The 18,958-nt window shown below is 40.8% G+C and overlaps 1 protein-coding gene across 3 annotated transcripts in view; it reads left to right on the top strand.

The window, feature by feature from the left end:
- dyrk1aa (dual-specificity tyrosine-(Y)-phosphorylation regulated kinase 1A, a) overlaps positions 1 to 18,958 on the top strand; it is a 142,919-nt gene that overhangs the window by 33,800 nt on the left and 90,161 nt on the right. The window lies entirely within an intron of this gene.

The following is an 18,958-nucleotide window of genomic DNA, read 5'->3' as shown; positions in this document are numbered from 1 at the left end:
TCCAGGCCCCTCAAAATTTTGTATGTTTCAATCAGATCTCCCTCAGCCTTCTGTGTTCCAAGAACATCCCCAACCTATCCAATCTTGCCTCATAGCTGCATTTTTCCAGTCCTGGCAACATCCTTGTTAATTTCCTCTGTACACTCTCTAGTGCAATTACATCCTTTCTCTAATCAGGTGACCAGAACTGCACACACTACTCGAGTTGTGGCCTAACTAATGAGTTATACAGTTCCAGCATAACCTCCCTGCTCTTATATTCTATACCTCAGCTAATAAAGGAAAGGATTCCATATGCCGCCTTAACCACCTTTATCGACCTGTCCTGCTAACTTCAGGGATCTGTGGACATTCAGTCCAAAGTCCCTTACTTCCTCTGCACTGCTCAGTATTTTCCCATTAATCGTGTATTCCTTTGCCTTGTTTGACCTCCCCAAATGCATCACGCCACACTTCTCCAGGTTGAATTCCATTTGCCACTTTTTCTCCCATCTGACCAGACCATCAATATTTTCCTACAGTTATCCTCCTCGCTATCAATATCTTCCTGAAGCTTACAGCTATCCTCCTCACTATCAATCACATGGCCAATCTTTGTGTCGTCTGCAGACTTCTTGATCATGCTCCCTACATTTACGTCCAAATTGTTAATATATACCACAAAAAGCAGGAAACCCAGTAATGAGCCCTGCGGAACGCCACTGTTAACAGCCTTCCAGTCGTGAAAACACCCGTCAACAATTACCCTTTGTTTCCTGCCACTGAGCCAATTTTGTATCCACCTTGCTGCATTTCCCTGGATCCCATGGGATTTTATTTTTTTAACCAGTTTGCCATGTGGGACCTTGTCAAAAGCCTTTCTAAAATCCGTGTAGACCATATCAGCTGCAGTACCCTCGTCTATCTTCCTTGTTACTTCTTCAAAAAATTTGATCAAGTTGATCAAACACGATCTTACCTTAACAAATCCATGCTGACTGTCCTTGATTAACCTATGCCTTTCTAGGTGTCAATTTATCCTGTCTCTCAGGATAGATTCTAATAATTTGCCCACTACTGAGGCTGGACTGACTGGCCTGTAATTAATTCGGTCTGTCTTTCGCTCCCTTTTTAAGCAGAGGTACAACGTTAGCAGTTCTCCAATCCTCCCACACCACACCTGTATCCAGTGAGGACTGGAAAATGATGGTCAGACTTTCTGCTATTTCCTCTCTTGCTTCTTATAACAGCCTCAGGTACATTTCATCTGGCCCTGGTGATTTATCAACTTTCAAGGATGCTAATCCCATTAATACTTGCTCTCTCCCTATGTTTGTCACATCCAATACTTAACACTGCTCATCAACTTCAATATCTGCATCCTCTCTTTCCCCCCCCTCTTTTGTGAAGACAAACACAAAGTATTCGTTAAGAGTGATACCAACATCTTCCACCCCTACATATAGGTTACTTTTTGGTCTTTTATGGGCCCTACTCGCTCCTTAATTATCCTCTTGCTTTTCATGTACTGATAAAACATCTTTGGGTTTACTTTGATTTTGCTTGCCAGTATTCTTTCATGCCCACTCTGCTTTTCTAATTTCCTTTTTGATTTCACTCCTCTGATTTCTGTAGTATTGAGTTCTCTGTGTCGGACATAAGTTTTCCTTTTCTGCTTTATCTTATTCTGTAGGTTCTTTGACATCCATGGGGCTCTAGATTTGGCTGTCTCACCCTTTTTCTTTATGGGAACATGTTTACTCTGAACCCCTTCGTTGTTCTCTTTGAATGCCTCCTACTGCTCTGACACTGATTTACCTTCAAGTAGCTGTTTCCCATCCACTTTTGCTAAATCACTCCTCAGTTAAGTAAAATTGGCCTTGCCCCAATGAAGAACGCTAACTCTTGTTCTATCTCTGTCCTTTTCCATAATTATGTTAAAACTGACAGAATTATGATCACTACCACCAAAATGCGCTCCCACTGCCACTCCTTCCACCTGCCTATCTTCACTTCCTAAAACTAAGTCTAAATCTGCGCCCTCTCTTGTTGGACTTGGTAAATACTGGGCAAAAAGTTCTCCTGAATGCACCTCAAGAATTCTGCTCCCTCAATTCCTTTCGCACTAAAACTCTTCCAGTTAAGATTGGGGTAGTTAAAATCCCCTACTTTTACTGCCCTGTTCTTGCACTTCAGTTTTGCCTGGAGAAGGATGAGGAGGGATAGTTTACCTTTGTCAGAGTCATGTGGGATGTCATTTTTGACTTTGAAAGCTGTTTCTGTTTTGTGACAGGGTTGGAAACTTGATTGGAGGGTTTCAGACATGGAGTTCTGGGGAAGATGGGCGCAGATTTGGGAGGGCAAAGGGAGGTTGGTGATGGGACAGTCGTTCGCAAGGACAGAGGGGTCATGGGTTTTTTTTTACAAAAAGGCATGACGACAGCAGATTTGAAGGAGATTGCAACAGTACCTGAGGAGACACAAATATTAACAATATCTGCTAACATGGAAGCCCAGAAGGGAAGTTGGGTGGTCAGTTCAGTGGGAATAGGGTTGAGGGAGCAGGAGGTGGGTCTAATGACCAAGTTGAACTCCGAGGGTATGAGGTGAGATAGGGGAGAAGCCAGAGAAAGATGCAACTTCCGAGCTAGGGCAAGGTGGGAGCCTTAAGAGGAAGTTTGGCCTCATGGGCTAGTGGAGGGGGAGATAAGCGGCAGAGGTAGCTGATCGACTTGTCTCATTCTTAGTGACAAAAGTCCATGAGCTCTTTGCACTTGTAATCGCATTCTGGTCTGGGCCCTTTTTGATGGATTTATAAGGGTGACACAGGGTTGCTCCCGAGTCAACAAACTGAAATCATCATGGTAAGTGCCCCTTTTAGGGCGCACCTCATTTTGGAAAGATTATGTGGTCCAATCAAACGAAAAGGAGACCAAAATAAGCAACCAAAGTCCCAACAAAGCAAAGGGATATCTTTCTAATTAAGTTAGAATATTATCAGTATCTATAAGGGGGATTGAATTTATGACTGAAGCATGTGTGCAGCCAACTGAACAAAGATGATTTGAAGTAGAATGTAATTTTGCAGATGCAGATTTTTGGGACAGTTTCTGAAAGTAAAATTCTCAATTTCAATATGATACACCGTTCTATCTTGTTTGTATTATGGTCACAGCAGCAAAGTTGAGTTTTATTTTCAAAGCATTCCAGTGAACTGGAGCATTTCCACCTGGGATCAAGGCGCACAAATTAGGAAAACCACTTATTTCCTACAAGGCGATAAAATGAGAAATTGGAGTGATTGAGAATTGTATTTAACTTTTTGATTTGAGTATCTGAATAGCTCTAATTCTTGTCAGGAAAAATGTGCTATGTTACTACATAATGCTTTGTTCAGCTTTACAGTCACCAGCTTGGACTCGAGGATTATTTAAATCAAATATGAACAAACCACACTAAAGTAAATGCCGCAGAAATGAAGCCAAGTTCTAAATGACACTGTAACATGTTGCTTGCACGTACAATGCAGTTAGCCAACAAGAGTTGCCCTAGTATGAGATACATCTGCATGTTTGAAGGTAATTAAAAGTTTGAGGGTTGTGCTCTATTCACCAGGCTTTAAACCTTGTTAAAAAAAAAAAATTAAAACGGATCTAAAAATGTTTGTTTCAGAACCTCAAATACGATGACATCTCATTATAAATTGTGAGTCGTCGTGTTGACAATGTAATTGGAGGCTACTTGGAGCAGGACTATACACATTGAAAGGTTAAATAGTACTTAAAAGGCTCTATGGTATCTAAAATTATTTTAGCAAAGAGAGACCTGTATTTATTTAAAAAAAAAGTACACTGAAGACTGGACTTGGATTTGTTTTATGGCATCCCTTTATTTGGGACACCAGACTACATGATTTGCATCTTAATTAGAATATTTTTCTGTCATATGTGAATAACGTCTGTCTGCCTTGATTAATGTGATCTTAATTGTTTGACCTAAGCATAGCTCTAGTTTGAAATCTGTTATCTTACTGCACCCACTATCAGTTATTCAAATAGGAATTATCCCATTGCTTTTCAAGTGTGAAACCATCCAGCACTTAATTGGTTACTCTCCATTTTGAAAAATGTTAACGTAAAGTGTCCTCTTCAGTATGATAAATTTTTGAATGTTTGAAAATATTTCTCCTTTATGAATTTGTTTTCTAGTGAATAAGTGCTGCAGACCTTGTGGGGATGAGGTGGCAGCTAGCAAGTGAGTTTGGGGGAACTGAACTGACAGTACAATGTCATTTTAACCAAGGTGCATTTTATGTCCCCTTTAGTACCTTGCATTGTGTCCCTTGGTTTCTCAGGCAGCTCCTCAACTTATGCCATTAACAGTCAGGTTAAATGTAAAGAATCAAATGGAAATTCAGGTGTCCCTCGCTTTTTTTTTTGGTATTTTTTTAATGTAAAGAAACATTGCTCATACTGAGTTTCCGTACTGAACCTTAGATTGATGAGGAATAATGTTAACTGATTTTAAAGTTAGTTATTTTCTAACTTTTGTGTTGTCTGTATTTCCCAAATCCTAATTTTTAATCAGGATTCATGTCATAATTGGACTCTCCTAGTATTTTTGTTTTAATTTCAGTTTTACCGTAAGTTGGAATTTTGGGAAAATAAAGTACAGAACAGCTTGCTCTCTACAGTTGTACCTTATTTCCCAAAAAACTCAAGTTCCTTGCAATCACTATCCATTTTAGGAATGGGAGCATTGCAGATGAAAGAATTTGACTAAAAATTGGCTCTAAAAATCCTTTGACCAGTGAAACGCTGTAATGTTATGACTGCGTGGTGCCATACGGAGTGAATAGATGTATCAGTTTGTTGCAAACATAAAGATTGTGCCCACTTTTGGATGCTTGATGGTCATCTGTTCCTAAGAAGCTTTCCTCTCTAAGTTGGTAGTTGTACATCGTGACTCAATTTATATCCAGTGCTATAAAAAATTATTGCATTCAAGTTTTTATAATGGCTATGCTTTATGGTGCTGAACCTAATGGGTTCCAAATTCGACATCCTGGTCACTGCTGAGTAATCCAGTCTATGAGGAAGCAGAAATGTAGCAACTAAGGTTGGTCTAAACATCCTTGCATGAGGGAGAGATAGAATCAGAATTTCCATTACTGATTGCTGTCCAGCGATTGTGGGTGGATGGGTTGAGATGATCAGGGTTGGAGTTGGCTTTGATTTAACTTTCCATTTCCCCTGTCCTCCACCTTGCTGTCATTCAGTACTCTTCGGCTTATGAAATGGCCATGTGGACAAGGTACCAGAAGGCTGTTGATGCTGAGGGAACCATCATGAGTAAAACCTCTGGAGAATGTTCCTGGAGTGACTATGATGAGGCTCACTTCAGAATATCACTGACAAGACTGAAAGCTTCTATTGTCTTCACTGCAGCAATGTTAGATTTATTTACACATACTGGATAAATGCAGTTTAATTTCAGCTGTTATTATATTACATTTATTGGGCTGCTTAGGCATTTGGTTTCTGATGTGCAGGTTCTACTCAGCCAATAGCAATGGTAAAGCTTTTATTAGGTTTTCCTGGCAGCAGCCCTAAGGGAGTCTGGCACATGTGCTCTGGAGTTGCTGACAGCTGTGTGAGAATCATGTATTGGAAGTTGGCACACCTCGCACATTAGTTAGTATGATATAAAAGCATTATTCCCTCAGTCACCACATTAATATCTTTTGTTTCTCAGAGCCTCAAAATACAGAACTGAAGTGTGCTTTTGTATGCCATCCTGTTTTTGGCCCACATCACAAACTTAATTCTGTTGTCATTGCTGCCATTCTGCTCCTTGGGCATGCTCCAGTAGAAACTGGATGCTAGTAATCAAGATGTCTTCACAATTACTTTTTCAAAATTTTAAATTTTTTTTCACTTTTTTCCCACAATTTTTTTCTTTTTTACAGCACAGAAGGAGGCCTTTCAACCCGTCATGTCTGCACCAGCTCTCTGAAAGAGAAATTCACCGTGTGCCATTTCCCCAGCTTTTCCCTGTAATCCTGCACTTTACTCCTTTTTAGGTAACAGTCTAATTCCCTTTTGAATGTTTCGATTGAACCTCCCTGCACCGCACACTCGGGCATTCCAGACCATAACCACTTTCTGCGTGAAGACATTTTTCCTCATGTCACTTTTTTGGTTCTTTTGCCAATTATTTAAAATCTCTGCCCTCTTGTTCTTGATCCTTTCACGCGTAGGAACTGTTCCTCCCTATCTACTCTGTCCAGACCCTTGATCTTGAATACCTCGATCAAATCACTTCTCAGCCTTCTGTAAGGAAAACAGTTCCAACTTTTCCAATCTATCCACATAGCTGAAGTTCCTCATCCTTGGAACCATTCTCTTGAATCTTTTCTGCACTCTGCAATGCTTTGACATTCTTCCTAAAGTGTGGTGCCCAGAACTGGACACAATACTCCAGCTGAGGTCGCACTACCGTCTTATACAAGTTCAACATAACCTCTGTGCCCCTATTAATACAGCCTAGGATACTGTATGCTTTATAAACGGCACTCTCTCAATCTGTCCTGCCACCTTCCATGATTTATACACATTACATCAGGTCCTTATGCTCCTGCACCCCCTTTAGAGTTTTACACTTTATCTTACATTTGTCTATCCATGTTTTTCCTACCAGCATTACTCCACGTCGAACGTCAGCTGCCACTTGTCCTCCCATGTCTTGTTGAACCCTCAGCTGAGCTTTGAGCATTCTATCATATCTCTCTCAAAGTCAGCCTGCTTCCACCTCTACAGTATCGTCTGCTTCTATTCCAACCTGAACCTTGTATTGAAACAGTCCTTGCATGCCTTCGTCGCCTTCAGACTCAACTACTTCAATGCTGTTCTTGCTGACCTCGAATCATCCATAAACTCTAGCTTGCTCAAAACTTTGCCATATGTATTTTTGTGCTGCACAAACTTCAGCTTGCCCTTCATTCACCCCTGTCCTTGCTGACCTACCAAGCTCCACAACCTCCAAAGCATTAAATTGTCCTTGAGTATCAATTTCTGAATGGGCTTGTTCCACCCTATTTGTGCAATCTCAACCAATCCTATATTCTCTCCTGATTTTAAAAAAAACTTATTACATAGGATATAAAGCACAGAAACGGGCCATTCAACTCACAGTCCATGCTGGCAGTTATGCCTCCTCTTGTCAATACTCATCTAAGCCTATCAGCATAACCCTCTGTTCCCTTCTCCCTGAAATGCTTGTCTATTTATTTTATTATACTTTTTATTATATGTTTATTACCTAAATATTCCATTTCTTTGGCTCTGGTCTTATTGCATCACCCCTTCACCGCCACTGCTGATGGTAGAACCTCCCTAAGCCCCTCAATCTCCCCACCTTTTTAAAAACCTTCTGAAATCCTTCACTTTTCAAGTTTTCGGGACACCCCTCTAATTATAGAATTGTTTCATCTAGCTTGTTTGGTGTCTGTTTTCTTGTCAATTTGTTGACCACTATGGATATTTCTGTATGCCATTGTTTGGCGACACTGGCATTAGCGGTGATAGACCATGCTGCCACATGGCAGATGCATGATCTTTTGTGTTGGGTTTAAATGGTAAATTTTGCATTGCAAGCGGTCTTGAGTGGACATCACTGCAGAACGTTTAGAAGACTAACAAGTACTATGAAGCCCTGAAATGTAAGACCCTTCGTAGACATGTACCTACAGTTTTTGAGTTCAAAAATATTACAGTATATAGCCTTAGAGTACAGGTTTTTTTCTGAAGCTTAATACTCAGATTTTATATTGGGACAAGCAAATTTTCTAACTTGGGGGTTTTTAGTTTTCTCCTAGTTCTGAATTATTTTAAAAATAGCAACATAACTTTTGGGCTAATGTATCTTAATAGTTTTTAGTCACAGCTCCTGATTCATTTATGTAAAAGAAGCTTGGGTTTACTGGGCTAACTGAAATTTCACTTGTAATGCTTTTGAAATCCGAAATTACTTTTTCCCTGTTAAATTTACAGTTTTTCAGCAGACATGATTTCATTGGTTTTGCAGCATCTGTTGTCCTAGACAATTAATATTTAGCTTTTTGCTTTGCTACTACTCAGGCACTAGTGTCAACTGTTGCAGTATTTTAATGAAATCATAGGTGTGAGGAAACAAAATACTTTGCACAGAATTGATGCAGATCTCAAAATAATTGCTTTGATAATTTGAGTGCCTTGTTCATTTTTTTTTTCCCTCAAGATCTAATTGTGACTAAAGGCTTAGTGTCAGTAATTTGATTGCAATAGCAATAGTGCATAAAGTGGTCTGGAAGGTTCTTTGAGCAGAATAAGTTCCATAACTTTTGGAGAGTGGTGTGGTGAAGGTCGAGGTTACGTGGGTGAACAACTTTTTTGGCTGATGAGCTAAATAATGCAAACGTTAGAAATTTGGAACAAAAGCTGGGCATCACTTTTTATCTGTATTGACCATAGATGCTGATTGTGCTGTGTGTTTCTAGTCTTTTTTTCAGGTTTTTGCTTGGGTTGGTAAAATGTTGAATTTTGTAGGTGGGAGGCATTTCTAAAAAAGGCTGTATAATCTCCTTTTATGCTAGCAGTGATAACTGCATTCCTAACAAAAGCTTAAATTCCAAATACTGCTAACTGTTTTGACTGTTTACGTAATAATGAAAATATATCCCGATGAAAACTATAATCACCCATAATCTTACTCTAAGTATTTTTTGTTTTATGTTTTTTTTTTACCCCTTCCCTGTTAGTTGAGAGGATTAAAATTTGTGGCTGTGGTTATAAGTGAAGATGATCTCTTGTCAGTTTACACTGTATTTGTAAAGCTTACTTCGTCTTTAAGCTTGTACCATAATGCCTTCACTCTGGCTGTAGTTATGTCAGTCTGACAGCTACAGAGAGCTAGCTTAGCTAGTAAAATGTATACACAAATCTGTTTTAATTTTGGTAGTCTGCACCTGGGAGAGTGTGCTACTGTGCAGTAACTTCATACATTGCCTTGGAGCTCCAATGAACAGACTGAATATTTATTGAATCTGGTTTCACATTGCAGTGGAGTTACTTTCTACTGACTGCCAAACTCAATTGGTGTGAAGCTTGTCTTAGTCTTTGTGCATTCTGGAGTCAGTACAGCTACAACATTGGCATGTACATGATAATGTGGAAAACTACCCAGTTATGTCCTGTCCACAAAAAGTAGGACAAATCCAATGCAGCCAATTACTGCCCAATCAATCTACTGTCAATCATCAGCAAAGTGGTGGAAGGTATTGTCAACCATGCTATTTAGTGGCACTTAATCAGCAACAGTTTGTGTTCCATCAGGACCACTTAGCTGCAGATCTCATTACAGCCTTGTTCCAAACATGGACATAAGAGCTGAATTCAAGAGGTGAGATGCAAGTGACCACCCTTGACTTTAAGACAGCATTTGACTGAGTGTGGCATCAGAGAGCCCTAGCAAAATTGAAATCACTGGGGACGGGGCAAGAGGACCTCTGCACAAAGGAAGATTGTTGGTCTCCGACAATCACAACCATCTCAGCCCAGGACATTGCTGCAGCAGTTCCTCAGAGTATTGTTCTTTGCCCAACCATCTTCAGCTGCTTCATCAATGACCTACCTTCCATCATAAGATCAGAATTGGAAGTTCACTCATGATTGCTCAGTGTTCACCATTCACAACACCTCATATACTGAAGCAGTCCATGCCCACGTGCAGCAAAGCCTTGATTATTTTCAGGCTTGGGTTGATAAGTGACAAATAACATTTGTGTTGCACAAATGCCAGGCAGTTACCATCTCCAAACTCGTGGCTACAAGAGCAGGTCAGAGGCTGGGAATTCTGTAGCAAGTAACTTGATTCCTAACTCTCCAAAGCCAGTCCACCATCTACAAGGCAAAAGTCAGGAGTGTGATGGAATATGTTCCACTTGGCTGGATGAGTGCAGTTACAACACCATCCCGGACAAAGCAGCCCATCAACCACCTTAAACATTCACTCCCTCCACCACTGGCCTAGAGTGACAGCAGTATGCACTGCAACTACTTGCCAAGCCTCCTTTGATAGCACCAAACTTGCGACCTCTACCATCTAGGAGAACAAGGGCATAGTATGCATGGGAGCACCACCACCTGTAAGTTGCCCTCTAAGCAAGACACTATGCTGACTTAGCAACAGTGAAGAACAGCAATGTAGTTCTGAATCAAAATCCTGGAACTCCCTCCCTTGCAGCACTGTGGACTGCAGTGGCTCAGCACCACCTTCTCTCGGGTAATTAGGGACAGGAAGCAAATCCTGGCCTTGCCAGCGACGCTCACATCCCCTTAACAAATGAAAAAAAAAGTCACGTTCGGAGCTGCTATGTTCCAGGATCACTTTACATATACCCCGTCTGTATATCTACATTATACAATAGCGTCACTGAATTACTGTTTGAAGATTGCTTGCCAGATATACATTCAGAAAGTAGGCATAAACAGGTCTTTTTCTGGTTGGCAAGATGTAATGAAATGTAATGCCACAGGGGTCTGTGCTGGGGCCTCAACTTTTTACAATTTGTATAAATGACTTGGATGAAGGGACTGAATGTGTGGTTGCTAAATTTGCTGATGTCACAAAGATAGGTAGCAAACTAAGTTGTCAAGAGGACATGAGGCTATAAAAAGATATAAATAGGTTGAGTGCAAAGATCTGGAAAATGGAGTGTAATTTGGGAAAATGTGAAATTGTCCATTTTGGCAGGAAGAATAAAGAAGCATATTATCTGAATGGTGAGAGATTGCAGAGCTTTGAGTTGCAGAGGGATCTGGGTGTCCTCGTGCATGAATTGCAAATGGTTAATATGCAGATACAGCAAGTAATTAAGAAAGCTAATACAATGTTATTGCGAGGGGAATTGAATACAAAAGTAGGAAGGTTATGCTTCAGTTATACAGGGCATTGGTGAGACCACATTTGGAGTACTGTGTACAGTTTTGGTCTCATTTAAGGAAGGATGTAAATGCATTGGAGGCAGTACAGAGAAGGTTTACTAGACTAATAGCTGGAATGGGCAGGTTGCTTTACGAGGAAAGGTTGGACAGGCTAGGCTTGTATCTGCTGGAGCTTAGAAGAGTAAAAGGCGACTTGACTGAAATATAGGATCCCGAGGGGTCTTGACAGGGTGGATGTGGAAAGGATGTTTCCCCTTGTGGTGGAATCTAGAACTGGGAGTCACTTTTTTTTTAAAAAAAGGAGTCGTCCACTCAAGACAGAGATGAGAGATCATTTGAGGGCTGAGTGTCTTTGGAACTGTGCTCCACTACCTTGAAGAGAGTCTTTGAATATTTTTAAGGCAGAGGTAGGTGGATTCTTGATAAGCATGGGGGTGAAAGGTGATCTGACGAAGGTGGGAATGTGGAGTTAAGGTTGCAGTCAAATCAGCCATGATGTGAATGAATGGTGGAGCAGGCTCGAGGGGCAGAGTGGTCTACTCCTAATTCGTATGTTCGTATACCTATTTTAAACCTATCATAAAGCAGGATAATTGGTAAATGATGCATAGAGAATGCTTCAACCTGAGTATTCAAAATTTTCAGAGCACTGTTGAATTTTGTTAAAATGGATAGAGGAAAAACAAATATGGAACATTTCCACGTTGGAACCTAAACCCTACCAAGATGAAAGCGAAGAATACAATTAAACACTTATTCCAAATGCTTCTAGCATTGTGCTGAGATGTTTGAGTTAGGTGTATCTTGTGGTCGGCAGTTATGATTGCAATCCCAAAGCCATGGCTTTCCCCTATAAGGTAAAGTAGATGCAATTTGAAGGGATACAAGTTGTTAAAGAAAAGATGGGGAAGAGTAGGAAGGGAACTTTATATTGTTAGCTAAAGTTGAAGTGGGGTATGCTGAATCAATATAAAAAAAAATGCAGAACAAAATAGTTTTTCAAATTAACAAGCATGTGGAAGATGAGGTTAACAATAGGATTTTGCTAATCTAGGATAGGCTAAGAAAAATAACTGCCTATTGGTTCTTCTATAGGGTACTTGGCCTTAAAGGCAGGGCAGGCTAGGTTGGCAGCTAAAAGTTACAATTCTGCTGAAAACTGAAGACCACTTGTCAGTAATGTCACAAATGAAGCCAGGCAAGTGGTAGAAGTGTCAGTGGGGGAGCATTTTGGGGATAGTGACTATAGCTCTAAGATTTAAGGTAGTTAAGGAAAAGGACAAAGACGGACCGGAAATAAAGGTACTGAATTGGAGGAAAGCTGATTTCAATATGGTAAGAGGATCTGGCCAAAGTGGACTGGGAGCAGCTACTTGTAGGAAAGTCGACATCAAACTAGTGGGAGTCATTCAAAGAGGAAGTAGTGAGAGTTCAGAGCCAACATGTACCCGTTAAGGTGAAGGGTAGGACCAACAAGTCCAAGGAACCCTGCATGTCAACGGATATAGAGAATTGGATCAGGAAAAAAACAAGTCTTATGGCAGATTGAGTGCTGAAAACAGCTGAGGCATTGGAGGAATGTAGAAAGTGTAGGGGGGTACTTAAAGTAATTAGGAGAGCAAAGAGGGGACATGAAAAAAAACACAGGCGGGCAAGATAAAGGAAAATCTTAAGGTGTTTTATAAGTATATGAAGGGAAAGAGGATAACCAGGGAAAGAGTAGGGCCCATTAGGGCACCAAAGTGGCAATCTGTGTGTGGAGCTGGAGGACATGGATGAGGTTTGAAATGATTACTTTTCATCTGTATTCACTATGGAGAAGGACGATGTAGGTGTAGAGATCAGGGAGGGGGATTGCGCAATACTTGAACATATTAGCATTGAAAGGGCTTAAAAGTGGACAAATCCCCTGGCCCTGATGAGAAGCATCTCAGGCTGTTAGATGAAGCAAGGGAGGAGATAACAGGGGCTCTGACACAAATTTTCAGATCCTCTCTGGCCACAGGAGAGGTACCAGAGGATTGGAGGACAGTGAATGTGGTACCATTATTCAAGAAGGGTAGCAGGGATAAACCAGGTAATTACAGGCTGGTGAGTCTAACATCAGTGGTTAGGAAACTATTGGAAAAAATTCTGAGGGACAGGATTAATCTCCACTTGGAGAGGCAGGGATCAATTGGGGATAGTCAGCATGGCTTTCTGAGGGGGAGATCGTGTCTAATGAACTTGATTGAATTTTTCGAGGTGATGACTGGAGGTGTAGATGAAGGTAAAGCAGTTGATGTAGTCCACGTGGACTTCAGTAAGGCTTCTGATAAGGTCCTGCATGGGAGACTAGTTAAGATAAGAGCCCTTGGGATCGAGGGCAATTTGGCAAATTGGATCCAAAATTGGTTTAGTGGCATGAAGCAGAGGTGATGGTTGAGGGTGGTTTTTGCAGGTGGAAGCCTGTGACCCAGTGGTGTACCGCAGGGATCAGTGCTGGGACCCTTGCTGTTTGTAGTGTACATTAATGATTTCGATGTGAATATAGGAGGTATGATCAGTAAGTTTGCACATGACATGAAAATTGGTGTCTTAGATAGTGAGGAGGAAAGCCTTAGATTACAGGACGATCTAGATGGGCTGGTAAGATGGGCAGAGCAGTGGCAAATGGAATTTAATCCTGAGAAGTGTGAGGTGATGCATTTTGGGAGGACTAACAAAGCAAGGGAATATTAAATAGATGGTAGGACCCTAAGAAGTACAGAGGGTCAGAGGGACCTTGGTGTACTTGTCCATAGATCACTGAAGGCAGCAGCACAGGTAGATAAGGTGGTTAGGAAGGCATATGGGATACTTGCCTTTATTAGCTAAGGCATAGAATATAAGAGCAGGGAGGTTACGATGGAGCTGTATAAAATGCTAGTTAGGCCGCAGCTAGAGTACTATGTACATTTCTGGGCACCATACTATAGGAAGTTTGTGATTGTGCTGGAGAGGAGATTCACCAGGATGTAGCCTGGGCTGGAGCATTTCAGCTGTGAAGAGAGACTGGAAAGGCTAGGGTTGTTTTCCTTCGAGCAGAGAAGGCTGAGGGGGGACTTGATTTTGAGGTATAGAAAATTGTGAGGGACATTGACAGGTTAGATAGGAAGAAACTTTTTCCCTTAGCGGAGGGGTAATAACCAAGGGGCATAAATTTAAGTTAAGGGGCAGGAGGTTTAGAGGGGATTTGAGGAAATTTTTTTTCACTCCGGCTAGTTGGAATCTGGAACGCCTGAAGAGGTGGTAGAGGCAGGAACCCTCACAAGAAGTATTCAAAGGAGCACTTGAAACGCCATAGCGTACAAGGCTACGGGCCAAGTGCTGGAAAATGGGATTAGAATAATTAGGTGCTTGATGGCTGGCATGGGCACGATGGGCTGAAGGGCCTGTTTCTGTGATGTATAACTCTGAATCTATGAAATTACTGGACAATACATTGGATTAATTGAAATAACTTATTACAGTTAAACTGGTGTCCAAGTGGTGGTGAGGCAGAATCCATATTAGCGAAGGTTGTCAGGAAGCAGTTTTGCACCCTGTCTGTTCTGGAACCTACTAGGAATAATTTAGCTTGAGATTTACTTGAGTGACCAGAACAACATTCAAATAAATTAGTAGTGGAGTTTGTGGAGATGGTTACTTTGAATTTCAGGTTATATGACAATCCTACCAGTACCAGGAAAGACTAATAGAGGTGTACACAATTTTGCAAATTTCAAATAAGGGGAAGTTGCGAAGAGAAATTAACAGGAAAATATTATCAAGCAATAATGGAAAAATAGATATATCTATCTAGAATTTTAGTTGAAAATTCCCAACCAAAACACAAGTTAAATGGGCAACAAAATTGGAATAATGTAACAGACTGTGCATAGTATGCTAGGTAGAAGGCATGAATTATGTGGAGGCTATTGGAAATCATCGAATCAGGTTAAAAGGTATGATGGGTGCAAAAGAGACCTGAGATGTGTTTGACTGCTTCAGATTCCACTTACGGCAAAGCCTTCCCTTTTGTCCTCCTGTGTGAAATTATTATAACTTGCACCTTTTGATTGTTTCATGATTCTCTGTCAATTGTATCCTTGTTAAAAATTTGTCAACCAGTGTAAATGATATCACCGTTTACTCTGAAAACATAGCAACATAGTAGGAGTAGGCCTTACAGCCCATAGAGCCTGCTCTGCCATTGAATTAGATGATGGATGATCATCTACCTCAGTGCCACTTTTCGGTGTTATCCCCATATCCCTTGATAGTATTTCGATATCTATTGAGTTCTGTTTTGAACATGCTCGTTGAGCTTCCATAGCACTCTTGGGTAAAGAATTCCAAAGATTCACCACCCTCTGAGTGAAGAAATTCTTCTTCATCTCGGTCTTAAATGGCCTACCTCTTATTCTGAGACTATCCCCTGGTTACACACTCACCAGTCGGGGAAAAGATCCTACCTCCATCCGCCCTGTCACACCCTGTAAGAATTTTGTAAGTTTCAATGAGATCGTGTCTCATTCCTTGCAACTCTGGAGCATGCAGGCCCTGTTTCCTCAGTCTGTCCTTGTAAGACAATCCTGTAATCCCAGGGATTAGTCAGATGAATCTTTGTTGCATTCAAGTCTATGGCAAGTATGTCTTTCCTTGGATGAGACCAAAACTCATTCCAGGTGTGGTCTTCCCAAGGCTGTATACAATTTCAGCAAGACCTCCTTACTCCAGTTCTCAAAACCCCTTGCAGTGAAGGCCAACATACCATTTACCTTCCTAATTGCTTGCTGCACCTGTATGCTTGCTTTTAGTGACTCGTGCACAAGGACACCCAGGTCCCTTTGGACATCAATATTTTCTAACCCCTCTCTATTTAAGAAATACTCTGTCTTTCTGTTCTTTCTACCAAAGTGGATAACCACACTTAGCCACATTATATTCCATCCGTTGTGTTCTTGCCCATTCATGTATCCTATCCAAGTCCCCTTGAAGCTTCCTTACATCCTCCTCACAACTTGCATTCCCAACTAGTTTTATGTCATCAGCACACTGGCTGCAGTGGCTGAAAACCGTTGATAATTTAGGAAACACGATTGTCAGTCCCGTTCTGATTGATCTGAAATGTTAACTGTTTGTCTCCCCAGATGCCCCCTGACCTGCTCAATATTTGCAGCACTTTGTTTTTATTTCAGATTTCCAGCATCCACAGTATATTGCTTATGTAAATAAAACAGGTAGCTGAAAGATATCTACAAAATAAATCAGGAAAGGAGGCGTGATGGATGTAAAGGATTAAATAATGGGGCAGGTTGTATAAACTTTGTTTGCCATCTAGGAGAAGAGGGGTGTTCGTTTAAAATGATAAAGGAATTCAATAGATTAGATTGAAAGGAACTATTTGGCGAATCCAGAACAAGAGGATCCAATCAAAATTAGAGCCAGGCTGCTCAGAAGTGAAATTGGGATAACATTTTTTTGCAAAAGGGTAATGGCTCTTTGGAATTCGCTCTCTTGAGAAGGTTGTGGATGCTGGATCGGGTGGCATTTTCAAGACTGGCATTGACATATTTTTGTTGGGTAAATGTATCCAGGGATGTCAATCAAAAATAGATAAATGGATTTTAACAGCTCGTCACTGTTTATTTGCAACAGCTCCCAAACACTCATCCACCTAAGGACAAGGGCAGCAGGTGCATGGTAACATTGCCATTCCTTCATGGTCTCTGGGTCAAAATCCTGGAATTCCCTACCTAATAGTACTTGTGGGCATATCTTCGCACATTGACTGCAGTGGTTCAAGAATGTGGCTCACCACCTTCTCGAACAGTTAGGAATAGGTAGTAAATGCTGCCCTTGCCAGCGATGCCCACATTGCATGAATGAATTTTTTTTTGAAAAGTACGGGTGAGCTGTGATCTTAAATGGCAACGCAGGCCTTCTCCAGTTCCTACTTTCCCATCAATTAATGGAAAATTATTTTAAAACTGAGATTAGAAAGAGCTCCTATACAATGACTGTTACGTATTTCACACCATCTCCCAAGCAGGTTAGTAAAAGCAGAAAAAATTGAAAAAGCAAGCAGAAGCTGATAAAATGACATCTTAGGTAGCACCTTTAACCTAAAACATCTCAAAGTGCTTCACTGGCATTAGAAAACAAAGTACGACAGTCAGCCACATGAGATATTGGGCCAGATGACCAAAAGCTGGTTAAAGAGGTAGGTTTGAAGTAGTGTTTTAAGAGGAAAGAAAGGTAGAGAGGTGTAGAGAGGGAATTTCAGAGCTTCAGGCCTAGACAGGTGAAGGTATGGCCACAATGGTGAAGCGATTCAAATTGAGGATGCTCAAGGTTCCAGAATTAGATGAGTGCAAATATCTCAAGGTTGTGGGGCTGGGGGAGATTGGAGAGGTATGAAGGGACAAGGCCATGGAGGGGACTTTATTTTAGAATTCTCATCCTCATTTTCAAGGCATTGCTTCACTGGGAGCCAATATAAATCACTGAGCGCAGGAGTGATAGGTAAATGGGACTTAGTACGAGTTACGACACGGGCAGAAGAGCTTTGGATGTCCTCCAGTTTATGGAGGGTAGAATGTGGGAGATCCGCCATGAGTGCATTAACATAGTCAAGTCTAGGGGTAAGAAGGGCATGAATGAGGGTTTCGGCAGCTGATGAGCTGAGACTGGTGAAGTCTGACGGTGTTAGAGATAGACAGTCTGATTGGTGTGAATATGTGGTCGGTAGGTCATCTCGATGTCAAATAAGACGCCAAAATTGCGAACAGACTGACTTAGCAAAAGAGAGGACAGGAGTCAGTTGCTAGGGAACAGAGTTTGGAGTTGGGGGACATTGATCATATCAGAAAAAGCCATTTAACTTATTCAACCTGAAGTTGAATGGCTTTTTGTAATCCTTGTGTTTTAATGTTCTGAGATGTAAACCCTGTTGTGTATATTGAGCAAGGATATGCAATTATTTCTTGGGCCAATTTTGAGGGGGAAGTAAACAATTCAAATGTGTATCAATTTGTACCTTAAGTGAGTGGTTAAGTTAGTTTGGGGATTTTTCCATTTGGTGACAATAGTCAGTGTCCCTCAATTGGCATTTGCGTTTTTCTTGTGGCTTCCCAGAGTGGTCTAATTTTATTTACTTTATAATAATGCACGGGGAGGGAAAACCGAGATTTAACTATACACAAATATGCGAAGATTGCCTGACCAACCTGCAATCACGTATCTACCAATAATGTTGTGGTTTCCTCTGACAGTGGATCGCTGAGACGGCATCATGCTTGCACAGCTTCAAATACATTTAGCAAAGACCAAGGTTGGCTGCAATCCAGTTAATGTTGAGGATTGTGACAACAGTTTTAATTTCCTATTGGTTACATGCTTACAAACAACATTAATCCTGTAAAACTTAAATTCCAGAAATTTGAACTGGACTTCTACATGTGTGTCATAAAGGCAGTTCGTAAAAAGAACTTGTAGTAGAAGATTCCTGTATGTAGGAGTGCGCTGTCCATATTTCACGCATTAGTATGCTTTTACTTAATACAATAGTTGCCTTCCTGGTATAATTGAATGTACTGGCCTCTGATCTATCAGGTTAATAGTTTCAAAAGTAGAATTGAAGTGAGAGTAAATTTAATATAACGTAACATATTTGCATTATCTTGTTTAAATGCAGAGTTATAAAAATGTAATTTTGGAAAGCAGAACAGAAAAATAGAACACGCTCACATTAGAACAAATGTGGTAATAGTCTTCGAATGGTGTTATATTTGTCCATTCTTCACTGCTGAACATGCAGACTTTGCAGATTGTTTCATTGATAAAGCCATATTTGAACAAGTCTGCTTATTAGTCTTATTTTCGAATGTTGCTGTTGATTAGTCGGTTCAGACATTATGGTGTGCTCCAGATATTCTTGTACGGATGGATACATATTTTAAAATTGTGGACACTCCAATTCTCCATTAAAAAGC

This window comes from Heterodontus francisci, chromosome 10, assembly GCF_036365525.1.
Source record: "Heterodontus francisci isolate sHetFra1 chromosome 10, sHetFra1.hap1, whole genome shotgun sequence".
In the NCBI taxonomy this organism is placed as follows: domain Eukaryota; kingdom Metazoa; phylum Chordata; class Chondrichthyes; order Heterodontiformes; family Heterodontidae; genus Heterodontus; species Heterodontus francisci.
The sequence above is the reverse complement of the archived record's forward strand: the minus strand, read 5'-3'. Positions and strand labels throughout refer to the sequence as shown.